Source organism: Cavia porcellus, unplaced genomic scaffold, assembly GCF_034190915.1.
Source record: "Cavia porcellus strain 051 isolate PalLab524CR breed Dunkin Hartley unplaced genomic scaffold, mCavPor4.1 scaffold_1, whole genome shotgun sequence".
Taxonomy (NCBI): Eukaryota; Metazoa; Chordata; class Mammalia; order Rodentia; family Caviidae; genus Cavia; species Cavia porcellus.
In genome coordinates, this window is record NW_026947484.1 from 183,468,393 (window position 1) to 183,494,919 (window position 26,527).

General features: G+C 40.1%; 2 long non-coding RNA genes across 2 annotated transcripts; one reads left to right on the forward strand and one right to left on the reverse strand.

Annotated features, from left to right (window-relative positions):
• The first annotated feature begins 1,441 nt into the window (after nucleotides 1-1,441).
• On the forward strand, nucleotides 1,442-26,527 carry LOC134470410 (uncharacterized). Its single transcript, XR_010039253.1, has 3 exons — nucleotides 1,442-1,734; nucleotides 2,127-2,254; nucleotides 22,855-26,527. It is a non-coding gene; the product is annotated as an uncharacterized LOC134470410 (long non-coding RNA).
• LOC134470407 (uncharacterized) lies at nucleotides 6,869-10,568 on the reverse strand. The gene is made up of 2 exons (XR_010039252.1): nucleotides 9,999-10,568; nucleotides 6,869-7,918 (listed from the first exon to the last, which is right to left on the reverse strand). It is a non-coding gene; the product is annotated as an uncharacterized LOC134470407 (long non-coding RNA).

Here is a 26,527-nt window from a genome sequence, read left to right on the forward strand (position 1 = left end):
TCAGTCTCTTTCAAGTGATTTTGCCAGATTTTGATTGACTTTTTAATTTCCTGTTTATCTTTTTTAATCTATCTCATGCATTATAATTTCTATGTTGTTCATTTAAGTTTTCTCTTATTTTCCTATGCTCCTCTTTTCTATCTTTTTTTTTTTTTTTGACCCAAGATTGAACGCATGACCTGGTGCTTGCCAGGCAGGCATTTATGCTACTGAGCTAAGTCCCTGGCTCCGTCTTTTTTAGATATGCTGATCAATTCTTTCATTATGTTTTTCATTTCTTCTTTTACCTGAGACATTATTTCTGATTTGATTAATTTTACAGTCTCCTGAAGTTGTTTTCTTACTTCAGTTGCTCTCCTCTCAGAGATTTCAGGTGACTTCTGTTTTCTTCTATGATTGCATCTCCCAGACTTCTCTGCATGGGACAGAGGTCTGAGATTGTATTTTGCTCCTTTGTCTTGATATTCTCCTGGGTTCCTCCCAACAAGCTGGTTGTGGGGTCCTAGGCACTTCCCATGTTGGTTACCCCTCTGTGGTGTGGGGCAATGACACAAGCACCTGTGTTCCTCTGACCCCAGATTTACAAGGAGGTAGTAGGGCATGGGGTGGGCTTCTCCAGGCCTGTGCCTCTACACTGGGGCTTCCCAAGTGGCCAGGGGTGCATGGAGGTGGGGCTGCTTCTCTTACTCAGCCTGTGTGTCTACCCTGGGACTCCTCCGATACTGGCAGACACACAGGGATGTGTTTCTCTGATTCTCCTGGTGGGTGACAGCTGCCTGAAGGAAGCAAAAGCCTCCAATAGTGGCCTACAGGTGGGCTGCATGGGGCTTACCTGGCTGTATGTCTCTATTCCCACACCTGCCTGCAGGAAGGAGGCTTTCTCCTGTGGGCAGCCTGGCAGGCAAAGGTCATTCTGCTGATTCTCTTTGCCCATACTGGCTGCTTACAGGAAGAAGCCTCTGTCCACCTTCTTAAAGGTAGCTGACAGCGGTGTGACTGCCCAGACAAAACAGTCTCCAGTTCTTCTCAGACTTTTGAAACTCAAAGTATAAAATATTCCTTATCAGAGTGCTGAAAAGAGAAGTGTGTGACACATATGATTGCCACTTGATCATGCGGAAAGTGATTACTTTTGCAGAGGAAGATTTCTGGCTGTAGTCTTTCTCCAAATTCTGAATGTTTCACTCAACTGACTTCTAAAAAGAATCTATTATATAGTTAGGCTCTGGAGAGAAAAAAATACAGTCTGTACTTTTTTCTTTTCTTTTTTTTTTTTTTTTGCCACAAGTTTCTCTAAATCACCAAGGAGACAGCATCATAAAAGTTGTAATCAAAATACATGGTGAAAGTTTAAAAATTGTCATAGTAAGACACATCTCCATTAATCCCTCTCAACATATTCTCCCTTGCTTCAGACACATCTATCCTAGCATTCTTTTCACTTTTGAAGCAGTGCCAGAAGTTGTCTTTCGTGACTGGTGTTAGGAGATGTGGCAAAAAGTATAGTCAATCCTGCTGCTACCTGCCACCAGTGGAAAGCAAACTCATAAGAATATTATTCCTTGTTCACCAGGTCTGGCATGTGAAACTTCTGGCTGTTTGGCAAGGAAAAATGGTCATGAAAAATAAATTTCTTGAGTGAATTTGAGGCATCTGGGCATCCATGCCAGCACAACTTCAGACACTTCAGCAACAGAATTTTCAGAATTGCTTGAGAAAGAGCAAAAACAGTGGGTAAGTATGTTCTAAATGAGGGGGAGTATTTTGGAGGGATTAATGTTAATGTATTTTTATTGTAATAATTTTATAAAGTTTATTCACTTCTTTATCACACTTCATATACATTTTTGAAAGAGAAATTTCTGTAGTTATGTAGAAAAGTGTTTCTCAAGCTTTTGGTAACTTGTAATTGATTTAAAGTACATTAAAAAGATTCATTAAAACCTAAAGCAATAAGAATAAAACAATAATATTTAAAATGATCCTTATGATGACTTTTTCAGGTCAATGAAAAAGAAGATAGTTATTATTTGAAATTTCTCACCAAGCTTTATCTGGTGAGATAATAATGCAGGATTGTAGTTGAGAGTTAAGGGTATATTTAGTTGATGTATTTTGTTTTTGAGACAGGGTCATGCTATGTGGTTCCCTCTGGCCTGTTGATCACTATGAGGTCTGGGCTGGCCTTTAACTCACAGTGATCCTCCTGCCTCTGCCTCCCAATGCTGGAAACACAGGTGTACCACCATGCCTGGTAATGTATGCTTTTTTTATTTTCTTATTTTATTTTCAGCTTCATTAAAATTTTATATGCTTATAGTGGAAATGCAATATTTTAATATACATATACATTGTGCAATGTTTAAATTAAGTTACTTTAATGTATTTAACACCTCATATATGTCTCACTTTTTTCTTTGTGATGAAAATGAGTAAGATTTATTCTCTTAACAATTTTCAAGTACATATTACATTATTAACCAGAGCGACAATGGTTTACAAGATATATTCAGAACTTACTCCTTTTCCTATCTAACCCTGCATACCTTTGAAAAATATTCCTTCATTTCTCAGCCTCTGAAAACTACTGTTTTGCTCTCTGCTTATCTTTAAAATACCACATAGCTCAGCGGCACAGTACCTGTATGGCAAGTGCAAGTTTCTGAGTTCGATTCTTGATATCTCCCCCGAAATAAAACAAAATATCACATGTAAGTTATACCAGGTAGTATTTGTCTTTTTCTTTCTGTGCCTGTTTCATTTCAATTAGCCAAATTCCCTCCAGGTTAATTCATATTTTTGCAAGTGGCAAAAAAATCACCAACAAAAAAACCAAAACCACACAAGTGAGTTGGCGTCAAACTAAAGACTAAACTTTCTTGCACAGCCAAGAAAACAATCAGCAGAACAATAGATAGTATATGGAATGGTACAAAATATCTGCAAACCTGAGATCTGATAAAGGGTTAGTATTAAAAATATGTGACTAACTGAACTTGACAGTAAAAATAGTAGCTTCAGTAAAAAGACAAAGATTTTACACTGGTAACTATATTCTCTCTACTCTACAACAGAATACAGAGACTTTTTCCTTCTATCTAATTGCAGCACTACACCCATTGATAAACTGCTCATCTCTACTCCTCTCTATTCCCTTTAGCCTCAAATAACTACTATTTTACTCTTAAATTCTAAATACACACACACATATACACATATACATATATATGTGATATTTGTTTTGTGTGTCTGGCTTATTACACTTAATGTGATATTTATTGTATATCTTAAAATTGTTAGAGGATTTTGAATGTATTCACCATAAGGAAATGATAAACGTTAGCCAGGAGCAATGATATATGCCAGTAACCTCTGTACTCTGGGAGGCTGAGGCAGGAAGACCATAAATTCAAGCCCAGCATTGGCAGTTTAGTGACTTTAGAAAACCCTGTCTTAAAATTAAAAAAAGAATGGAATGGCTTCAATCCCTTGGGATAAAAGGAAAGGAAGGAAGGATGAAAGAATAAAAGTTTCAGTTGATGGATGTGCTAATTATCTCCATTTGTTTATCACTCAATATATGCCTAAGACAAAATATCACATTTATTTCATAAATATGTACAGTTTCATATCAATTAAAAAATAGAAATAGTATCTGCATAGACAGTTCTTAAAAGAACATATGTGAATTGCTGAGAGATACGTGAAAAATGCCTAACCTTACCAATCATTAGAAAAACACAAATTAAAACCACAATGAAATATCACCATGTATCTACTAGAATGGCTCTTATAAAGCAGACAAAAGATAGTAAGTGTTGCAAGCTTACAGAGAAAGCAGAAACATTACATACAGCCATTGTGAGATTATGAAGTTTTCTCAGAAATAAAAATAGGACTACTATGTAATCCAATAATCCCACTATATTACTACTGGCATATGGAAAGATAAATAGACAGATAGAAGATATGTAATGAAATGAATTCATCAAATATATCTACACTTCCATGTTTAGAGTAACATTCTTTACAATAGCCAATATTTGGAATCAACCTACATGCCCACCAATAGATTGTTGGATAAAGAAAATGTGGAATATAAACACAATGGAACACTAGTTAGCCATAAAAAGAAGGAAAGAATGTCATTCATGACAGCATGGATAAACCTGTAGAACTCTATGGAAAGTCAAACATGTCAAGCACAAGAAAGTCACGCGGTCTTCTTCCTATATGGAAGGTAAAGCAGCTGCACTTATTTAGGCGGAGAATAGGATGGTTGTTACCCAGGGCTGAGGCTGTGACAGTGAGGATGCAGGAGACTTCCATCAAATGATACAAAATTTAATTTACCTAGGGAAATCTGTTCAACAGATTTACCGTTCATCATGGTGACTGGAATTAGTAGCAATACAGTGTACTTTGAAAAAGCTAAGAGAGTAAACAAATGTTTTTATGACCAAAATGATAATTAGGTGAGTCAATGCATATGTTAACTAGCCAAGATTAGTTATGTAACCTTCAAAATCATGCTATACACAATAAATACATACAATTATATGTCAATTTAAAAATTAAAATAGCACCAAGAAACAAAAGAAAATTGTAGAAAAGCAGGTCTTTCTAGTTAATTCTTTTCCAACCTTCTTTTTAGAAACCTATTTCTTCATCTCTGGCTGAATTTTCTGGCTTGTTCTCTGTATTTTGAATAATAAAAAAAATAGCTTCATCTCCCAGTGTTAAAAAATTCAGATTTATATGAAAGCATCAATGTTTCATTTACTTTGAAGTGTTCTCCTATCTTTCAACAGGAGATTCTGCAGTGGGGAAGTACAGATGGTGCTGATTTCCTTGCCGTTTTCCCTGTTTGATTTTCTCTTTCTCTAACGCTGAAGTGGGAGAACAAAGAGAGATGGGGGCAAGAAAGGCTTTTCTTGTAGGGTGTGATCATAATCTGCCATGAGTTCGTTCTGAGTGTGGCAAATGTTCAAACACTCTTTCTGATTGAGCGCTGTAAGAGTTTCTTGGAAGCTTACCAGGAACCTCTTACTTGTAATTCTTCCACATGAATGAGGCACCCCATGGCTAACCACTTACCATTTTCTGTTTGGTTCCTGGATTCTGAAAAGCATTTCAAGATTCTCTCTAAAGAATATACTCACCACGTCTGGTGGCACTTTTCGATGGGAATCAACACCCAAAGTCCAGTTAAACAATCAAGTTTGGTGATCTTCCATAGAGTCTACATCTATCCTAACATACTGCTTCCAAAGTCCAGGCCACTCTCAAGTAGCAGTCTATGCTGAGATTAGGAATGGCATTAGCTGATTTTGTACGGTTATCTGATTTAGTTAGGCTTCCCTGCTGCCGTAGTCCAGCGCTGCCTAGATTGGGGTATCCCACTTTTCCATTTTGGAGTTAATTTAGTTGATGTATTTGATTTTCTTATCAAGTATATTTTTCTACTTTGCTTCATCAAAATTTTAGATAATATTTTAACCTTTAATTTCATTGTCTGTTCTATTTCTCACATTTTTTTTTTCAGAATCTAGCAGAGCAAAGAGATTCTGTTTAATAAATAACCTGAGGAATCTTAGCAGTCCACAGCCCACAGTGCTAAGCAGTATTAATCTGCTGGGGAAAATATGGACTCAAGCAAGGGAGAACTTAGGCCATGACCTCTCTGCCCTCCACTTTTTCACCTATTAGTGAGCTGGACAAAGAAATGATCATGTGCTGCTTAATATGCTCACAACAATAATGGATATTTTTATTAACAATGTCACTATTTATATTTTTTTTATTGTCACAACAAACCTGCATTAAGAACAACCATAATCTCCATTTTATAGATGTAAACTGAGGGTTAAAAGGAGTCAGAGATCAAATTTAAGCCCAGGTCTGTCTGGTCTCAAATTTGAAAGGCTTCACTTTGATTATTAAAAGCTGAGAATCAAAGAGAGAGCCAGACATCCAAATCTTCAATTCAGGGAAGCATAAGAACATTCTAAGTAATAATGATTCTTTTATTTTTGTGCCAGGAATCAAACTCAGGGTCTCACACTTGCCAAGCAGGCACTGTGCAACTGAGTTACATCACTGGCCCTAAATAATGATTCTTAGTGCTCATACGTACCACCCAGTCAGCTAAGTCATCGCCACTCGGGTTATTAACCCAACCCAGTGATTTTTAGTATATTCCAAATACATGTAAGCTTTACTCAGAATCACAAAAAAAACCATCATGTTTTGAGCTTCCAAAAGATTAAAATGTTTACATTTAAGATATATAGCATTAAATTGCACACAAATAATAGCTCAACTTAGTATTACATTTTTAAAGAGGTGATTTAATATACATCTACTTACTTGATATTTGTACTGGTTTTATGGCATATAGTAGTATTATTACCAACAGCATTATGATTATTATTAAATTTTAAGGACCCTCGAGCTCAGGGTTATAAAGCAACTTGCCAAGTCACCCAGGCAGCAGGTGTGTAGCCTTTTTTCCATTTGTCAATTCTGTGCTCTGTGCCTCGGATACCACCAGCAGTTGTTCTCGCCTTTCCTTGGCGAGTTGCTCCAGAATAATAAATACCTTGAAAAAACTGCCAACGTGACTACAAGAACTGATTATTGGCTGACAGGAAACAAAGCATACATCAGACGCTGTGGTAAGGTACAAAACACTTTTATAGAGGCATTGTTTTGAATCATGAAAAGCTGGTATGACAGGCAATTTTTTGAAATATTAAATTGTGTTTTGCTTTTCGGGCCATAAAAACATAAGAAAATGAATGAACAGAATTTATGTTTTGTCGATGTCCGCTCCCGGCCGGCAGGAAGGACACACGACATAGTCTGGTAGTGGACAACCTTTTCTTTTTATTTTTCTTCTCCGTACAGCCTGCCCTGGGTTCTCCCAGCTGAAGCCTCCTTTGGTCCGCTCTCCGCGGCTCCTCTTGTGCTTCAGTCTGCCCCGAAGCCTCTATCGGTCCGCTCTCCGCAGCTCCTTCTGGGCTTCTACTTCCGGGCTTCTATCTGGCTTCTACTTCCTCCCAGGGGTGGCACCAGTATATATACGGGTACAGTGTCCAATCATGTTAAAGTAAGCAAGGCAAGCTGATTGGCTAACATCATCAGTTGCCAGGCAGACTATATTGTTGAGCGGGTTGTTTACGCGGTAAGCAGGAAACTAGCATATTCGATGGGAGGGGTAATCTACCTCAGGCCTCACTCTTTACTACAGGCCTCACGTCCGCCAAGTGAGGCGACCGGGCTCGGGGCTGCGGCTCCCAACATCTCCCCCTTTTTTATTTTTTATGAATGTGCGCATCGTAGCCCTTCCTGGACTGGGTGCAGAGGCTTATGCCCTATGCGTAGGCCCACCGTAGGTCCTTGGCTTAGACCCTGGTCGGCCGTCCCATGGTCTGCCAAGGCCCTGAGGCCCTCGTCCTTTTTCTAGGGCCAGGCACAAACTGGACGGAACCTGGATGCACACAAGCTTGCACTCATTTCCTCTCCGTAAAGAAATCCCCTCGGAGAGAAATTTAGACCTGGGCAGCATCTAACAGTCCAGCGGCTTACGTGCAGGATGGGGTAGGGCCTGGCTTAGGTCGAGTCATGCTGGGGAGGCACGCTCTTACCCGTCATTGACTCATCTACCCTGCTATATCATAATTTTTTAGAGGAGGAGTGTGGGAAGCTCACCGTCCCTAGACTCGGTCGTAGGCTAGGCGAGCGAGCCATGCATATGCCTGAGGATCTTCTTGTCCATTTCGGGCTACCGCTATTTCTATTCATCTTGTTGGTTGGTCTGTGATGGATCTCCAGTAGGGCAGGTCTGATCTTCAGTCGAGGGCTTTGTTGCCCGTGTCAGTCTCTCCGGTATCCACAGTGGTTCTCGTCCCGGTTCCTGTGGGAAAACACAAACCGCGCCTCGGTTCCAGCTGACCACTGGATCCGGGCCCATCCATTGTCCTGTCAGGACATCTTTCCACTTCACCCACCCTTTATGGTTGGGGGAAGGGTTGCAGTGCTCCACAGCTGGGGAGCGATTATCATTATTTAAATTTAAAAAATTGTGTGTGAATAGTGCCATGGATAATCGTGCCTTTGGGGCCAGGCCTTGGCCTACTCCCCCTTTTTGTTTTTGTAAAATTTTTTTGAGGCTTCTATGAGCCCTCTCAATGATTCCTTGACCTTGGGGATTGTATGGGATACCATGTTTTAATTGAACCTCCATCATTTTGCAGAACTCATTGAAAGCTTTGCCTATATAGGCTGGTCCATTATCAGTTTTTAATATTTTTGGTTTGCCCCATGCGGCCCAAGCCGCCAGGCAATGATTGATCACATTAGACACTTTTTCACCTGTTTCTGCTGTTGCAAATATGACGCGAGAACAGGTGTCTGTGGAAACATGAACATATTTAAGAGTCCCAAACTCCTGTATATGTGTGATGTCCATCTGCCAAACATCACCAGGGATCAAACCTCGAGGGTTTACTCCCCCTTTTTGTTTTTTATTTTTTATTTTTTATTTTTATCTTTTTCGTTTTTTTTTTTTTTTTTTTTTTTTTTTTTTTTTTTTTATTGGTACCAGGGATCGAACTAACAACTGCACACTTGCAAGGCAGGCGCTTAAGCCGCTGAGCTAAATCCCCAGCCCCTTTTTCCTCGACCGGCGTTTTTCTCAGCCTGCTCGGCAGAGTAGCCGCCCATGAAAATACCGTCTGCCCAGCGGCGCGACGTCATAAGACTGCGGTCGCGACAGAGTGAAACGGGGCGTCACTTCCTGTGCCGGCTGAGGGAAGGGAGGGTTTCCTGTGGCGGCCTCTCGGCGGGGAGCCGCTTTTAGAAAAGAGCTCCAGGGCGGAGCGGATGGCTCTCTATCTCCTCCCCGCCAGAGAGCGCCGGGGAACCGAGTCTGACCATCAGCGCGCCGACCCTCTCCCACAAGCATTCTCTTGTTCCACCCCCGGTCTCCCCGATTGGCGTTTCTCTCAGCCTGCTCTGCAGAGGACTCTGCATACCAGGCTCGCCAATCCAGGTAACCACCCGAGGGCAGACACGCCCCCGCCAGCTGAATCCAGTCCGCGGGGGTGAGGGGCCCAGAAGACAGATTCTCCAGCATGGCAATGGTGTAAGGCGCAGTCGGCCCAAAGGTTGTAACTGCATTTTTAAGTTCTCTAATCTGCTTTATCTCAAAAGGCTCCCATACATTGCGTCCCTGGCCCATAGCTACTTGTACAGGAAATATCTCGTAGGGGCCACTATCTATCCCAGGTGGATGTACCTCATGAGACAAGCGTCTCCCCTGCCAAAGCCACCTGTGAAAATACCGATCCGCCGGCGGCGGAGCATAAAACAACGGCCGTGATTGGGCGGAAAATGGGGGCCCGTGCATCACTTCCTGTTCTGGCGAAGAGGAAGGGAGCTCCCGGGCGGCCGCCCCGCGGCGAGGGATCGCCTCCGGAAACGGCCCCCAAGGTGGGGCGGAAGGCTTCGCCTCCCTCTCGCGCCGGGGCGCACTCAGGAGCTCTCTACTCCTCCGCAGACCAGGTTGAGCAGAGCGCAATTCGCGGGGCAACGCTGGAAAAGAACCCTGCGACTCCTTATTGAGCGACTTAGGCTCCTGACAGCTGGTCTCTTTGGCCTCCTTGCCATTCAACTTTCCCTCGTCCTCGGAGTCAGACGACTCCGAGGCTAGAGCCCCGTCCTCCTCCTTAGCATCCTTGTTCCCCTTGACAAACACCTCTCGGGAGCTCCCTGACTGGGCCTGCTCAGATACCCTGCGTACTTTTGTAAGCTCTTGAGAGCTTTCTCCACAACCACCCTCGCTCTTAGTGTTGCTACCTAACATGTTTCCCATCTTTTAATATGTTACTCACCGCGTGAGGCCCAAAAATCCGCCACTTACGCGTGAGCCTGAGGGGAGTCTAAAAGCCCTGTAGGTGCGCGCCACCCAGAGCCCAGGCTTATCCCCAACTCACCTGTCTCGCAGCTCTGTACTGGAGCGTTGTCCACTTCCACGTCGCGGGGGTGATCAGTCCCCGGGCGGGCCTCCAAATGTCGATGTCCGCTCCCGGCCGGCAGGAAGGACACACGACATAGTCTGGTAGTGGACAACCTTTTCTTTTTATTTTCCTTCTCCGTACAGCCTGCCCTGGGTTCTCCCAGCTGAAGCCTCCTTTGGTCCGCTCTCCGCGGCTCCTCTTGTGCTTCAGTCTGCCCCGAAGCCTCTATCGGTCCGCTCTCCGCAGCTCCTTCTGGGCTTCTACTTCCGGGCTTCTATCTGGCTTCTACTTCCTCCCAGGGGTGGCACCAGTATATATACGGGTACAGTGTCCAATCATGTTAAAGTAAGCAAGGCAAGCTGATTGGCTAACATCATCAGTTGCCAGGCAGACTATATTGTTGAGCGGGTTGTTTACGCGGTAAGCAGGAAACTAGCATATTCGATGGGAGGGGTAATCTACCTCAGGCCTCACTCTTTACTACAGGCCTCACGTCCGCCAAGTGAGGCGACCGGGCTCGGGGCTGCGGCTCCCAACAATGTTTTATGTTTTATATTTTCCTCCACTCATTCCAAAAAGGCAACAGAACTTTGCATTGCCTTCCCTTGGGTGTAATTACTGAGTCAAAGCAAAATTACCGGAAGAAAATAACTTTTTATGGTCTTTATGGAGGCTTAAATTCATGGAGGATTACATGAGAGGCAGGGAAGAGAAATGAGGTTTTTCCAGATTGAAAAAAAAAACAGATAAAAGCAATGTAAGAGTTGGGGCGTACAATAATAAGAGTTCAAGGGCAAATGATAATTTACTAACTTATGGAATATTTTAGATGTGACATCATCTCCCTTGCAATACTCAGAAACAGGAAGAATCTCCAAGAATGCACAACCCCTCGATAACCTTCTCAAGATCAACCCTACACACCAGGGCTGGAACATAGGCTAAATCCAGGTATCTTTGCCAGTACAGAAGCTCTCCAGAGCCACACAACTTCAAAGTTCTGTGGAGGAATTGATTTGTTAGCTTTTCTAAAATTTCCTAAGGGCAGAGGAAGTCTGTGAAGTCCAGTTTTGGTGGAATCCCTATCACCATCACATAAAGACAAAGGCAGGAAAAAGACAGTCAAAAAGATTAGTGTTCTGGACAAATACAAGGTAGAAACTTGAAGTCTAATTTAATTTAAAAACAATCATATATATGCAAATATGTTCATGAAGACAGTTGGATAAATAAAATGATGTTGGAAAAATGTGAGTAGTTCAAGGAATGATGGTCACGTGGGGACACAGTTTGAAATTATTCATAAGAAACCATTGAAAAGGGCAGTATAGCTAGGTAGCAGTTCTTGCACATCAACTCTGTAGATTAAAGGTCTATGCAGGCTTTGTGGGAAAGAGCCTGAAAGTACAGTGTGAAGACAGTGTCTAAGTAGCATTGCCAGTCATAGGCTTAGACAGGAGAAGGGACCATCTAAGTGACTTGAATTTTCTACCTTTAATCAAGATTCTACAGCTATTTTTGTTATAAACAAAACTAAGAAATCAAAACTTGCATCCAGCTATCCTCACATATTATACTTTTGTGAGGACAGACTAGTAATTTAGAACCATAGGCACGCTTTTGTTATCAATTATCTTATTGCCCAATGGAGGTATTTTGTTTACAGTCTTTTTATGAAAATACTTACTGAAATGTTTCTGTTTCCTTTAGTTCCAGGAAGGACTATGCTAGGAACAGAGGTAGGATTTAACTAGAATCTCAGATCCACTGAAGATTGTAGATACAACTATTCCTGCTGGTTTTAGCCCACCAGACTGAAAGAAGCGTGGCAGATCGTCTCCTAGAATCTACAGGCCAGACTTCAAACTCAGAAAAAAATTAATTAATACATTTTTTAAAAAATGCCCTTGTGTCCAACTTTCACCACATGCAGGTGTCCTGAGTCATCAGGTTCCCCCAAGGTCCTGCCAGCCTTCTGGGGCAGCCCAGTCAGATATGTAGGGCTCCCCGGTGATCAGAGTCTTGCTTTTCTGGAAGCTCAAGCTGTCAGACTCACTGATGTGTCTGAGTTGGAAGCTTCTTTCTTATTTTGCCGTAGATCTTGCAAACTGAGCAGTCCCAGAAGTCTGAGTGAACAGGTATTCATCCAGGCATGGTGCCTAACACTGCCATGCCCTGAATGCAGGAAACTCATACTGAGGGAAACCAAATCACCATCTAGGAAGGCCTGGAACGAACTTCAAAAGGCTCTGCTCTCTAAGAGGGGCGACACCGGGGAGAGCTTGCCCCCTTGAGCCAGTCATAAAAGGTTGCTTCCAATAACTCTTGAAGATTTAAAGGTTAGCTCCTGTGCAACACAGAATACCAGAAAAGTACCAGACACATCTAGGTCTTTGAGGGATATTTAATTATACTTAGGACTGACTCAAGAGCAACTGTGTCACCAAAGGAAACAGCTTCTACTGAGAGTTTCCCACTCAGATCACTAAGAGGTCTTTGATCTCTAAGGGCTGAGGAAACAGTATCAAAAACAGAAAAAGTGCCAGGCATCCTGGCATATGCCTGTAATCCCAGCACTCAGGAGGCTGAGGTAAGAAGATTGCTGTGAGTTTGAGACCAACCAGGGCTACTAAGCGAACTACACAGTGACACCTTGTTTCAAAATAACAAACAACGAAAACCACACACACACACACACACACACACACACACACACACACACACACACATTCCACTTTTTTTTGGCTTTAACCAATACAGTTTCCTTGTTATTTTTTCTAACACTAAATGACAAGAGCCGCAAATTTGATGACCCTTATTTTGATGACTAGTAGATGTCATTAGAGTACTATCTGCAAGAAATCCTCAGAAAAAATTAAGACACTATGTACTGTCTCTTCCCAAGGTAAAGATGAAAATCTAATAGTGAATGGGAGAATAATTATTTGTTTTGCTTTTAATCCTGCTATAGGAAAAGAACATTGAAAATAGATGTTTGGAAACGTTTACATCATCTTGTAAAAAATGATAAGGCTCATTTCTTTTTTTTTTTTTTTTTGTTTTTTGTTTTTTGTCTTTTTCATTTTTATCGGTACTGGGGATCAAACTCATGACTGCCTGCTTGCAAGGCAGGTGCTTATGCCGCTGAGCTAAACCCCCAGCCCCTAAGGCTCATTTCTTACATTTAACTTCTCATATGTTGCATTTAAAAAGTTGAAACGTATTTTTCGACTGCATTTTAAGATCTTTCAGGTGAAGATTTTTCAGGAAGTTTTGAAAGCATTTGATTAAAATCTTAAAATAAACTATCTCTTCTGATTTATTCATAAAATCTAATTCCACACGTATTGAAACATTAGAGTGTATCACTAAAAATATATAATCATTGTATGTCAATCAAAAATTTTAAAAGTTTTTAAATATATATTTAAAATCTGATTTTGACATCAGGGAAGGGAGAATTTATTAAATTTTAACAATACAAGTGATAAGACACATCAATGAGAATAAGAAATTAATGACTTAGGAAGAGTGGCTAATCATGCACCTATTCCGCTGGATCCACAGATCTTTTGAGAAATATTTTGCAGCTATGATGGTCATGAAAACCATCAAAGTCAAATGAACACAGTAATTCAATTTCTGAAACATAAAACGTAAAACCAAAATTTTGTCTAAACAATGAAAGACAGTCTATCAAAACACATTAAAATAATAATTTTAGTGAAGTTTTGAGTGCAGACTTTTGCCAGGCTAATTAATGTAGTTTATGTGCTTAACTAGTCATATTCATGTTTATTCTTTGTGCAATACACACTTTGATAAATGGCTTGCAATGTGCATATCTAGTAGTTGACATAAGCATGCACAATCCCTATGTGTATTTATCCAGCTATGTCCATATCTACCTAAAGAATAAAAAGTATGCAGATATTCATGAATTCCAGAATAACTATCCATAGATTTGAAACACAAATTGAATTGTTTTTGATGCTAGCTCATCTCTACATCCCTAGTATTAAGCATGAAGCCTTGCTATGCTCAATACACTAAAAGAAAAGTTTCAAAATGACTAAAGGTTGGAATTGGTCTTATATACACATAAAGATCCTTCAATTATTTAAAAAATGCTTTGATTTAACCATACCTGCGCAGAGCAGTGAAATAGAATTGCAAAATATTCCTTTATAAAAACTTCTGTCAAAGCAGGGAAAGGCACCTGACGTTCCTATTATTAGCCACTAGATGGCAATAGCTCTACACTACTCTCTTCCTGGGAAAATCACTCCCTAGCTGGTGGTCTTGAAGATGGCACCTAGAATGATTGTTATCTCTGCAGATATTTGCCAAGAAAAGACATGTCAGCTTTAGGAATTCTGAGATTGATATTTCTAATGAAAATGCATTTCTGTGCCTGCTTCTTGTTGTATATATCTATGACAATTTCAACAGTTACCTGCCAATTTGATTATCTTGGAGCCGTAAATCACTATAGCAAAATCAATAAAAAATTTATTTTAAACTGTGAGTCCATAAAGGTCTGCATATGGAAAATTTAAGGTAATTGCAGCACTTTAATGTAGAATACCAATGTTCTTCCTTCTTTCCTCCTTCCCTCTGACCTCATGTCTTTGAAACATATGCACAGCTACAAATAAATATGTAATAAATAAATAAATTGATGACAGGAGTGAGAGTTCTGCTTTTCTCCTCTTCCTGCGTAGTGCTGTATATTCACATACAAGCTTTCTAACTGTGACTGAGAGCTGTCTAACTCATTTTTCATGGAGCAGATTTACCAAAAGAATTAGGAAAAGGCTTGTGATTTTGAGCAAAAAAGATTAAAGATATAGAAATGACTGTACAACAAGAACCTCTTTCAAGGCTAATACCTTGGGAAATTCATATCACATAATTTTGTTTTGAAATAGGGTAAATATATAATTCATGGACTGTTTTGTTTGAGTTGACAAAAGTATTCATGTAGGGTAGTGGAAAGAAAGTATATGCTCAGATTGGGAATTGGTACGATCATTAGCTGTGTCTAACACTCTCCACAATGAGACTTACATTTCTTTGTTTTCTGTGACTTTATTAACTATAGCTCTGAATAACTCAAAGATTTAGGAAAGAAATTGAACTAAATTCTAAGGAAACCCTTAATCTTTGTATCTTTTTGTTTCTTGAATACTTGGGCAAATATATCACTGATGGGTTCAGAAATGCAGTTTTATTTTACCATCTTTCTTTGCCATGATAATTGTCACTTGTCCTTTTCCCCCTATTTTAAGATTATTCTGAAGGCAGGATTAAAAAAGAGAGAGCTAAAATGCAGATAATCTGAATATTTCTTTTTAGAATTCAGCAAATATTAAGGATGAAGAAATAAAGCCCCCATAGATTTTTTAAATTATTATAATTTAAGTCTACATCAGAGTGACTTACAATGAAAAAACAGCCCAAGTGACTAATCTCCCTCATGTATTCTGCATTTATATGACTTAAATTTATTTTAATCTATTTCTTTCTTCCATTGAGACTACTAAAGGGTCATTTGGGGATCGAGTCTTCTTTCTCTTGACTACCAAAAGCAATTGTTGAAAATAGTTTTTAAAGCATGTTAAATAAATTAGAAGCAAAGTGGTGTCTCTAAAAAAGGAAGGCATTTATTCAGCAACTCCCCAGGGAATCGCTAGCATTGTATCTCATGTAGTAATCCCAGAACCGAATAAGAAAGTAGAGAGGAGTCTCTCTTTCATGCATCTCTTTTCCCTTCTCGCTATTTTAAGGAGAATACTCGTTATAGGTGTCTTCTAGCTCACATTCTTATATCTTTTTTTTTTTTCCAGAACCAGATTTTTTACTGTAGCCAATCTATATGACAAATGTACGGAGTTTCCTTGCGTTTCTTAAACCAGTTGTGAATCTTTCTCTAGATCTGATTATACAGTTACCCAGAAAACGTAGAGTTCTGTTGGCCATGAAGAAACATAGCAGTGGTGATTGGGAGGGAGAAGATAAATTGGATGATTAAGGAATTGTGTCTACTACACTTACCATTGTGAATGAAGCTGAGTGCATGTAGTATAACACAGCGATGTAGAAATGAAAAGGGAAATATAAGTTACAATGTCCATGGCAAGCGGGACTTAGATTAGGCATCCTTGAGGTCAAACACTCTTCACAGGCAGTGAGGACTCTGGGAATAATTTTATGTAATGAATTTGGTGGAGTTTGGGTAAGTCTAATATTTGCAACTTGGAAGAGTAGCCAGTGTGTATCTGAGAATAGATGTGCAGGGTATTTCTTACATTGTGTTCACTAGAAATTATTTGGAGTAGTGGGTGAGGACAGCAAGAAGAAAGTGGAGTGTATACTTAGTATACAGAGTGTATACTCTTAGTACTAGGGAATACTGAGAAGCCCCGTCTGTTGACGCGTGGGCTGGAGCGCAGAGGCATCTGCAGCTCTGCAGAGGCAATGCCTGGTTTCCCTGCAGTTCTTAGCAATGTGATACTTCAGCGCTCCATGTGTTCACTCTCTTGGGATGGAGGGTATGTTAGTCACCTTTCTTGCCTCTGAGTCTAAATACTAGCTACCCACATGTTGGAGACCACTATGAAGCAGCTCTGAGCAGTATTTAAATTTAACTAAAGTGGCTTTCTATGTTTATCTGTGAGTCTGTTCTACGCCTCAGCCCCTTGCCTGGCAACTGGAGCCGATTCATAGTAAGTGAATCTTTATGAATCACTGGTCCTGGCTGAGGCCTGTAGTGGCATGTGAGGCCAGAGGTACCTCAAAGGGCAAGATAAGGCCACAGCTGTGGACCCTTGGTTCAAACATCAATGAAGTAGATAGAGACTGAAGCTGCAGGAATTTCTCCTACAGTCTCACTCCTACCATGTCTTCACGATAAGACAATGCTACTGAACTGAGTTGATCCATTACTTGGAGATGTCCTTGAGGTGACTCCCAAGGTCATTGCTCATTGCCTGTGCTTTCCTCAGTTTCCCCACCCCTTGTTGGACCTAATAACATGGGCAGCCCAGAGAAGTCTTTATCTTAGCCCTCAGAGCCTCGATCTCAGCTAAAGGGTTTTGACCCTCCTGGAGTCCTAAAACCATATAACTTGTTTCATTTTATTTAAACCTCAGCTGTACACTCATTGGGGAGATCTGGGATCTAGGTCAGGACCCAATACCCACAGCTTTAAAAAGGAAATGATTTATTTGGTTCATGGTTTCAAATGTGTCACTCTGTGATCAGCTGGCTCCAGAGCAGGAAAAGCACAGCAGGAGAGTGTGGTAAGCAAAGCTTCTCACTTCACCATGACTGGGAAAGAGCACAAGAGAGTAATTGGCTTGATGGGAGTCCTCGAGGTCAGGCCTCCATAAGCCACCCTGACACACCCAGAAGTGTGCTCTACTAATCCCCTAGGTGGCTTCCAAGCCAATCAACTTGAGAATTAAGTGTAACTTGGGTGAGTGAATCTAAGAAGGCATGCAGGTGTGGTCAGAGGGGAGGACTTGTCTGCCACTCTGATTATGACAGGAGCCTGGTTTCTGCAGCATTTGATAGGGAATGACTGATAATTTCTGGTTTTGGGAGGCAGAACACGTACAATACAGGGTGAAGGTTTCTGGAAGAGAAGCTCCTAACGGTTTGAAGAACTAGCCGATCAAGATCCAGTGTTTCTGCAGCCCTCAGTGAGGCAAGACTTCATGTTCAGTATCAGAAACAGGGCAAGAAACACTGAGGCTCAGGAACCACATGGTAGAACCACATGGTAGAGACTGAGAGGCCTCCACATGGAATGACTGAGTCCAGTTTGTCCAGCATCATGAGTGGGTGGTGCCTATCACTCTGTGTCACTATTACAGGTGGAATTGCTGTCTCTCACCGTTAGAACAAAAAGAAATTATCTTGAGCTCTGGGAGGGAAGAGTAGTTTATCTCATTCACTTGCAGGAAGGTGGTATTTGTAGCTTTCTTTGGGGTTATTCAGAAAGTAGCTGAGTGTGTGTTGAATATGTTTGCTCCACTGTAAGAAGGTATGTCGATGTCCCAGGGTGTGGGAAATTAATGGAAGGAGTTTTGTTTGTTTGTGACTACACCAGTAAGACTGAGGTAAATCAGTGGATCTACTATATTGGACAAAGTGAGCTCAGAGTGTTTGCAAAGCCATGGGGGAAGTCCCAGTGTGTCTCCCTTTTTACCGTATTGAGGCACGTGTCATTAACTGGAGATGGTGTCAGAAGACCTGGCTCTTGCAAAAACCCGTGTATCTTAAAGGTCAAGGACAAGAGTTAGAAATTTGAAGACTTACTTGCACAAGGTTTCTGCATGGCTGTATCAATGACTATGGACAGAACGGATACTTTGGAAACCCTGGAAGATAAAGAACCCATGTATTAAGTATATGTGCATATGAGGGAAAGATTCAATAAAGCAGGGTATTTTATTCGGTGTATGTGGTCTGTGTGACTACTGCATTTCCATTATTAAATATGCATCACCACCATCTATTTTGCCTCTAATGACAGTAGAAGACAAGCAGCAAATCCTGCTCTTCTCCACTGGTTCAGATTTAAAATATGTCAGTGAAAACTATTCAGAGTGTTTCTTGGAGACTGTTTCAGGCAGACACCTAATTAGACAGGACAGTCATAGCAAATCCCTATGGAGTAGAACCAGCCATCCAGTGCAGAACAACAAACTGAGATCTTTGGTGGTAACTGGTCTGTCCAGCTGGCCCAGCTCACTCAGCAGGGGTATAAATGTTTAATCTCTGGTTTAAGCTCCTATAAATATGGACAACATGGGTGAATTCTGAATATGAACTAAAACAGTGATTCCAGCATTTCCTACACTATTTGCCTAAACTTATATGCATTAGATTGGACACAACAGAGGACAGAAATGCTAATTGGTCTGGCTAAAACCATCTCTGCAAACACCTGGCCAGACTGCATCAACTAAAATGTAAAGTGGAGTTATGAAATTCTATTGTGGCACTGGTAATTTCAAAATCTGTTTTTACTTATGTAAGCTTTTAATTCTGTCAGCAATTGTCCACTGAGACTCTTGTGCCCATTTATGATTATGATTATAATAAAAAGAAGAGAATGAGATTTTTACTAGGTGTTCAGGTATTGCCATTCACTGTGAATCAAATTGAGATTTTGACAGTATATAATGGACTAATAAAGTGATACACAAAAGCACAAGTAGTAGGGTTCCAGAAATGGGAGAGAGAGGAGTTGGGATTGGGGTTATTAAGGACAACTCTGAGATGAGAAATTTCTTGTTTTCTGTTGTTTAAATTGTGATAAGATATTCATCACAAGCTTTACCATCTTAACCCTTTTATAGTGTACAGCTTACTAGTCCTTAATGTATTCACATTGTTGTTCAATCAACCTTCAGGGCTCTTTTTTACTTTATAAAACTGAAGCCATATATTTGCTAAATAATTCCCCATTCTTTGCAGCCTGTCCATTTCTTATTCTCTGGAAACCACCATTCTGCTTTCTGTCTCTATAAATTTGATTACTTTGGAAACCATATATAGTTGGGAATTGTATGCAGTCTGCCTTTTTGTGTCTGATTTATTTCACTCAACATGATGTCCCTGAGATGTCTCATGATGTTCATGAGAGTTCATATTCATGAGAGTTGGCAGGTTTGAAGAATGCCAGAAAGAACTGAAAGGTTTTGGAGACTTGGAAAAGAAAACTGCAAGCAGGGTAACATACACAGTTATTTAAAATACTTCAAAATTTCAAGTTTTATATAGGATATCTACCAACATGGAAGAGTTACTATTAAAGAAATCATTTTATTATAATAACAAGAGAAAATACAACAGAGTAAAACAAATACATTAGAAATTCAGAGAAGTTGATTAAATTATTATAAGAATGAGAAAGTTTAAGAATCCAGTCTCTGTCGTTGCATATAAAAAAGGCAGATATAAAATGAGTATGTAAATAATTTGAAAAATATAATTGATTTTAAATATATATCTCTAGCTGTGAACCCTACAGCTACAATATTTTAAGCTATTTTTATTACATTGATAAATATTGGAAGCCAGGGGGAAAATATAGTATGTATAAACCCAAAAGTAAACTACTTTTTCCCTACATTAGGACAAGATTAGCAATATTAGCTTCAGGTTATCATATCAAAGGAAAGAATTAGAATAAGTCAGAAGGCCTGTTTTTGATTATTTCTTGATCTTTCTGCAAGCAATTTCCTCTTCTTTTAGTTCATTTGCTTATCTGTGAAACAGGAAAAAAGATACCTGAGGACTCCTTTCAACATTATATGACATTCAGATAAGAGGAGATGAAGTTTTAGCCTTTTGAGAAGTGTTTATTGATGGTATGTTGCACACATGTCCTGTTCATTTGATCAGAATAATATGAGAAAAAAGACAAATCAAGGTAGATTATGTACAGATATGAATTCCCTGTGATGAATGTTATCATTATATATACATAAATTGTACCAATAAAGTTAAATACATTTTAAAAAATAATATGTGAAGAAATTATAATTTAGGGACTACCCAAATATGTTTGGAAGGTTGAAAGGAGACTTTGTAGAACATTTTAAAAATGAGGCATAAGAAAATGCATAATATATTCAGAGAATAGAAAAACATACCCATCATTTTCTTTCCAATGAGTAATTTATGATCCTCAAAATACATTGCACAATTCTCTTTCATGCTACTAGTTCCTCTGATGATTTTAGAACTAGAGAAAGAAAACAAGTTATTGCAACTGAGAAATCACCCCACTGGGCCACAGCATATGAAATAAAGTTTGTGATGTTATGAAGAAAGATAGAAGTACAAGAAAATAGGGAATCAAGGAGAAATGGAAAAGTTTGAAAAATCAATTGGAGTTAAAAGATCAGTAAAGAAAGTAACGACAGTGGTGATTTCTCCGAAGCTTGACTATTGATAGCCTAATACATGCGACTCCTAAAGAGTCCTTAACACCAGGAAAAGGATATAAAGGCTGGTGGTAAACAACACCTAACTAATAAAAATCAGTTTGATCTTGTTACAAAAGCTATCGTTGTTATTTCCATGGGTATTAGAAAGGGTATAATGCTAACTAAGGAAGGAACCCTAAAGAATAGTTCAAGTGAATATTGGAAAATGACTGGTTATTTCTAGCATTGGTGTTAATTCAGACAAATATGAATTTAATCTCAAACTATAAGATTTAGCCACTGAAGGACCATGGAATTTAACTTATTTTTCTGAGCTTCAGAGTCCTAAAATGTGCAATGATAGTATTTTGCACCATTAAAATGCTGTAACTATTCAATAAAATAACGAGGATTGGGACTGGGGATTTAGCTCAGCGGCATAAGCGCCTTCTTTGCAAGTGTGCGGTGTCGTGAGTTCGATCCCTGATACCGATAAAAATGAAAAAGACCAAAAAAAAAAAAAAAAAAAAAAAAAAAAAAAAAAAGAAGATAACGAGGATGGAGGATGCAATGCATAACATGCTGAGAAGGAGTGTCTATGATTTATTGGATACCAGGGATGTTGCTGTGTGACATATCTTTGGAAAATAATGGAGGTCTGTCCTCTATGATACGGGGAAAACCGTTCATGGGGAGGTATCTTGCCTGATGGAGTCCATTGCAAACCTCTGAGGGTGCTGCAGGAAGTTGCTGGTTGTATGTTGTTGGTCACTGCACTGAAAAATGTCAGCAGTGGGAAAGTTATCTGGGCTGCACAACTTTGGTGCTAGAGGAACCTCATTGCTGTAGGAACTTGGTGCTGGAGAAGCCATGCATGATGTAGGAGTGAAGTTTCTCATGCTTCAGGAACCAGGATTGGAGAAGCTGTGCGCACTGCAGGAACTGGGCACCAAAACACCTTTACACAGTGCAGGAGATTATGGAGTAGAGCATGCTGGACCCAGAAAGACGATCAATCCCTTCCTCCTCCATTAATTGTCTTTCCAAAGTTCTGTCAAGCAGAGTTTAACAGTGTCCCACAGGGCAAAGAAAACATAACTCAAGACCACAAGTCAGTTTCACAAATCAAGAAATGAACAGTAGCTTTGGAGCTGAGAGGCAATGCACTGATCATTCACACACCGGCTAACCCAGTTTTCTCTTTGGAATGTGTCAAGTGTGAAATCTAACTTTATGGATTTATATAGGTGTGAATGGCCAAACAGAGACATGCTGTCTAAATCCTGGGAACAGCCATTTAGGACTGGTGACTTTCAAAGGCAGGGAAGGAATTTTAGCTTGCTTCTGTCCATGTGTATTCTAGCTCCCTCTTCCTCCTATGATAAAAAAGTTTCTAAGCTTATTCATCAAACTCTGAGCCACAGTTATATTTGCTAGGAGGTAGAAACACTGCCATAAATAACAAAAACATGAATACTACACATTTTCTCTTTCAGTTCTTTTCTTTCTCCTTCTTCCTTTTTTTCCCCTCCTCCTCCCCCTCCCTCTCCCCCTCCTCCTCTTCCTCCTCCCCCTCCTCCTCCCCCTCCTCCTCCCCCTCCTCCTCCCTCTCCTCCTCCTTCTCCTCCTTTGTTGCTGTTGAGAGGAATTCTGCCACTTCTGACTTTCTCCACAAAACCACCCCAGACATCTGGCCAGTGTGTTAGGTCCTGCACCATGTGGCTGGTCAATAGGTTATAAGAATTTAAGGTGTGAAATTAGAGTAGAGACAAGGAAAAAGTTGCAGACTCGAGACTCAGTTTCACAAACATTGTACACTGTGAGAATCAGGTACTTGATTAAGTCATGAAAACATAATATTTATTTGCTCTTGGCTTTGTTTCCAGTGTTCATCTCCTTGTAGAATCTACAGAGATGGATTGTGATCTGAAGAATGGATCCAGGCAGCTACGTTTTTGCTGACAGTACCAACACCTTCAAGCCACTATGCTAACCATCACCACCTTGTTTTTGCATCCAAACATACAAAGTGGTTAGCTTTTAAACAACACAATTTATGGGCAGACATGGTGGCTCACCCCTATGACCGCAGCACTATGAGGGGCTGAGGTAGGAGGATTGCTGTGAGTTTGAGGTCAGTCCGGGTTACAGAGTGAGTTCATGGCCATCCTGAACTGTATGGCAAAACTCTGTCTCAGACAGACAAAAAGAGAATCATATGTCATGTGATAACAGCAATGAAACAGAGCACTTAAATAGTAATTTACACTTTTCAATAGAAATATTCATATATAATTTTACAATTACTCAAATTTAATTCATTGCACAACTTCCAAATGATGCCAGCTTTTACTCCCACTTCATGCCTTAGAAAACTGAAGCAGAAAGATGGAACACATTTCCCAGAATCACGTAACTTTATAACAGCAGACTAAAGACTTAGGTTAAAGTTTTTTGATTCTTGTTCCCATGTTCTTTTTTTTTCACGTTTGAATTGTTTTCAGTTTTTATTTTTTATTAACATATGTTTGCAGTACATTGCTACATTCCTGTGGGGAACTGGTACATGTACATAATGTACTTCTATTCATTTTTCATCCCTTTCTCCTCTCCCCAGATACTATTTCAATTAAATATATTTTTAAAATTCCTACACATAGTAGGCATTGCATAAACATTGATCTTCTCAGCCCGTGTGCTGCTCTTACGTTAGCTGCTTTCTTTGCACAGGAGGTGATCTGTTAATACAGCTTCTTTTCAGCTCCCATTGCTATGGTAATGCAAATTATTTAACATCTTGCTCTAAAGGCCAAGATCCCAACTGAGATCATCCATGGGGCTCCTGCTATAATGAGCAAGACTCCTGGTGGTGCGAAGAGATATATTTTGATCCCTGTCTACAGTATTACAAAGTTGTTTTGCCATTTGTAATTTTCCTTTATTGGGAAACAAGATAAATGCACCCAAGTCTGTTCATGCTGCTTAAACTTCCACATTTTTTCAAGTTCTTCTTGGGAAATGTTAGTCTAAAATCAGCATTTAGAACAGCAGGGTCAATTGTTATAGATATATTCTGAGGGAAACAGAGAATATCTGATGCTTTAAAAGGGCGTTTTCCACACATATACTACTGAGGACTAACAGCTTTGGAAAAAATCAGTGCTCCCATACTGTGGATATCATTCCACATTTAAACAGTCCTGCATTTATTCAGTAGATATGACCCACCCAAATGTGCCATTTATCAACAATATAGGACACTTGAGTTACTTTATTACTAAAATTTAGAAAATAGGTAATACTCTTCCTGTGTTTCTAGACCATCTTCATGAGTTGTTCTTCCATGGGAGTATGTGTCCTCCTGGACCTGGTAAATCTTTTTCTCTTTGTTTGCTTCTTTTTCACCCCTTCTCCTTTTATTCAGGATCTTGAGAGCTGACACCTGCTTTTTGCAAGTCATCTCCGGGTACCATTCCTGTATTTTATTCCTCCAGAATTCCTCCTTATTTTACTCTTCTAGCCTTCCAACACTACAGTGGGACAATTCCTTCTGTTTAAAAATCTTAAAACAATTTCTTTTTTTCTAGTTGAACCTAACTGATAGAAGTTACAAATTAATGTTGATTTTAAAAAGTCAAGTACTTTGAAGGAAATAAGCAGAGTAAAATGAAACTTTTTAAATTATATCAAAGCCTCTTAAGAGCAAAGCTGTTTGAGCTTCAGTTTGGATTATGAGAGAAGGTAAAAATAAGATCTTAAAGATGTGAGTTTCAGGGAGAGGAGTTCTTCTGTGGATGATTAGTGGGAGCTACGGTTGGAGGCATGGCATCAGAGCTGAAGAAAGGTAGGTAGAAGTATTATAGGCAGCCAGATGAGTGGATGCTTGAGGGAGTCAATGCAGAAGACTCTTTACAACTGTGGATGGAAGTAAATTCCTTGCAGGCCAGACTTCAACACAAAGATGAAAAGACTACATCTACTTAATGATAACGATTGATGTTTTAAATAGGCATGGATCAGCTAGGATCAGCTAGGAGGGACCAAGACCTTGACCCACCTCTTCCAGGAAGGGGCTTCCATGGAGCTTTCTCCATGCACACTTGCTATACCACTTGCTTCCTCACTGACCAATATTACCTGAGTGACTATATTTGTAATCTTACCAGTTGATCATAGTTTTGTCCCATATTATACCTGCCTCATGATTTTTCCATTGGATCAATATTACATACGTGTCTCTACTTGTAATTTTATTGGTTGATTATAGTTTTGTCCTACCTTATACCCACTTCATGATTTCATGCCCACCTCCTGGCTTTTGCTCTATAAAGCCTCCCCTGTAAGTGAAGTCCACAGGAACCCACTTGTCAGGTCTCCTTCTGTTTCTCTTAGACAAAAGCTGTCTTTCCTTCAATAAATGTTTTCCTGACCTGAGAAAGATCCTCCCCAATAAACGTGGTGCCCTCTACAGACAACAGGAATCCATGCTGCCCTCAGCAAACAAGAGTTAATGGCTTTAAGGAAATTTAGGACTGGACATGCCGTCTCCCTGATGTGCTGGACCCAATTTTATATGCACAGCTGTGATGAGTGTCCTTGCAGTTTTGACCTCAAACATTTCTTTCAGATGCTTTGAGACTGCAACTCTCAACTCCAAATCCTATATATACATAGCTTCCCTGCACTGATATCACTCTGATTTCAGCCTGCCTGAATGTAGATAAAATTTCATCTAGTCTTTCCCACAGTCTTGGTCTCCAGATGTTTCTCTATGTGCCATTAATTAGTGTTTGGTGCTGAAACAGATATAATAGGAGGTCTCTTTCGAGAGGGTACTATACCCTATCATGAGCCTTTCTCCACGGAGGTCACTCTGTGACACTGACTCCAGACTTTCCTCCAGTGCTCCAGGCAGCTCCCAGGATCTTGCACACTGACCACTTCTGAGCTGGTAAGCTGTCTCCCCTTCCCAGGCTTCTAACACTGGGTTCCTTTAAGACCACCGTCTCCCCACTGCTGCTGCCTGCTGCCCTCTTAGCTCTGGACATTTAACTCTTTCAGTAGCTAATCTTTCTCTCTCTCTGCTGTGACTGCTCTCTAGTTCCACTCTCTTCCCTCACCCTCCTGGGACAGAGAAAAGCTTGCTCCTCTGTGCCTTTAAACCTACCACTAGTCCCTGACACTTCTTGGGGAGGCTGACTCCGCCCACCCCCACCCCCTCACTGATAAATTAGGGCTGCAAACCCTTTGCTCATTCACCCTGGCTCCCTTATGGCCTTGAGCCTTGTTCAGTACAGGCCCCAGTGCTGCCATTATTTTGCCACACCAGGTGTGACAGCTCCCTCTCTTTGTTCCCTCCCTTAGCCTGTCTCAGAAAGTGCTCTAAACTATATAACTGCATGTATATTTAAATGTATAAGATAGAAAATGATATCACAGAGTTTTATTGGATCATTGAACAGAACTGTTTGCAGTATCATTGTTGGAATGTCCACTCTACAAGCTTTAATTTTGTGACTTAAACAATTATTTCTAAGATGGCAATATGTAATCCATTAA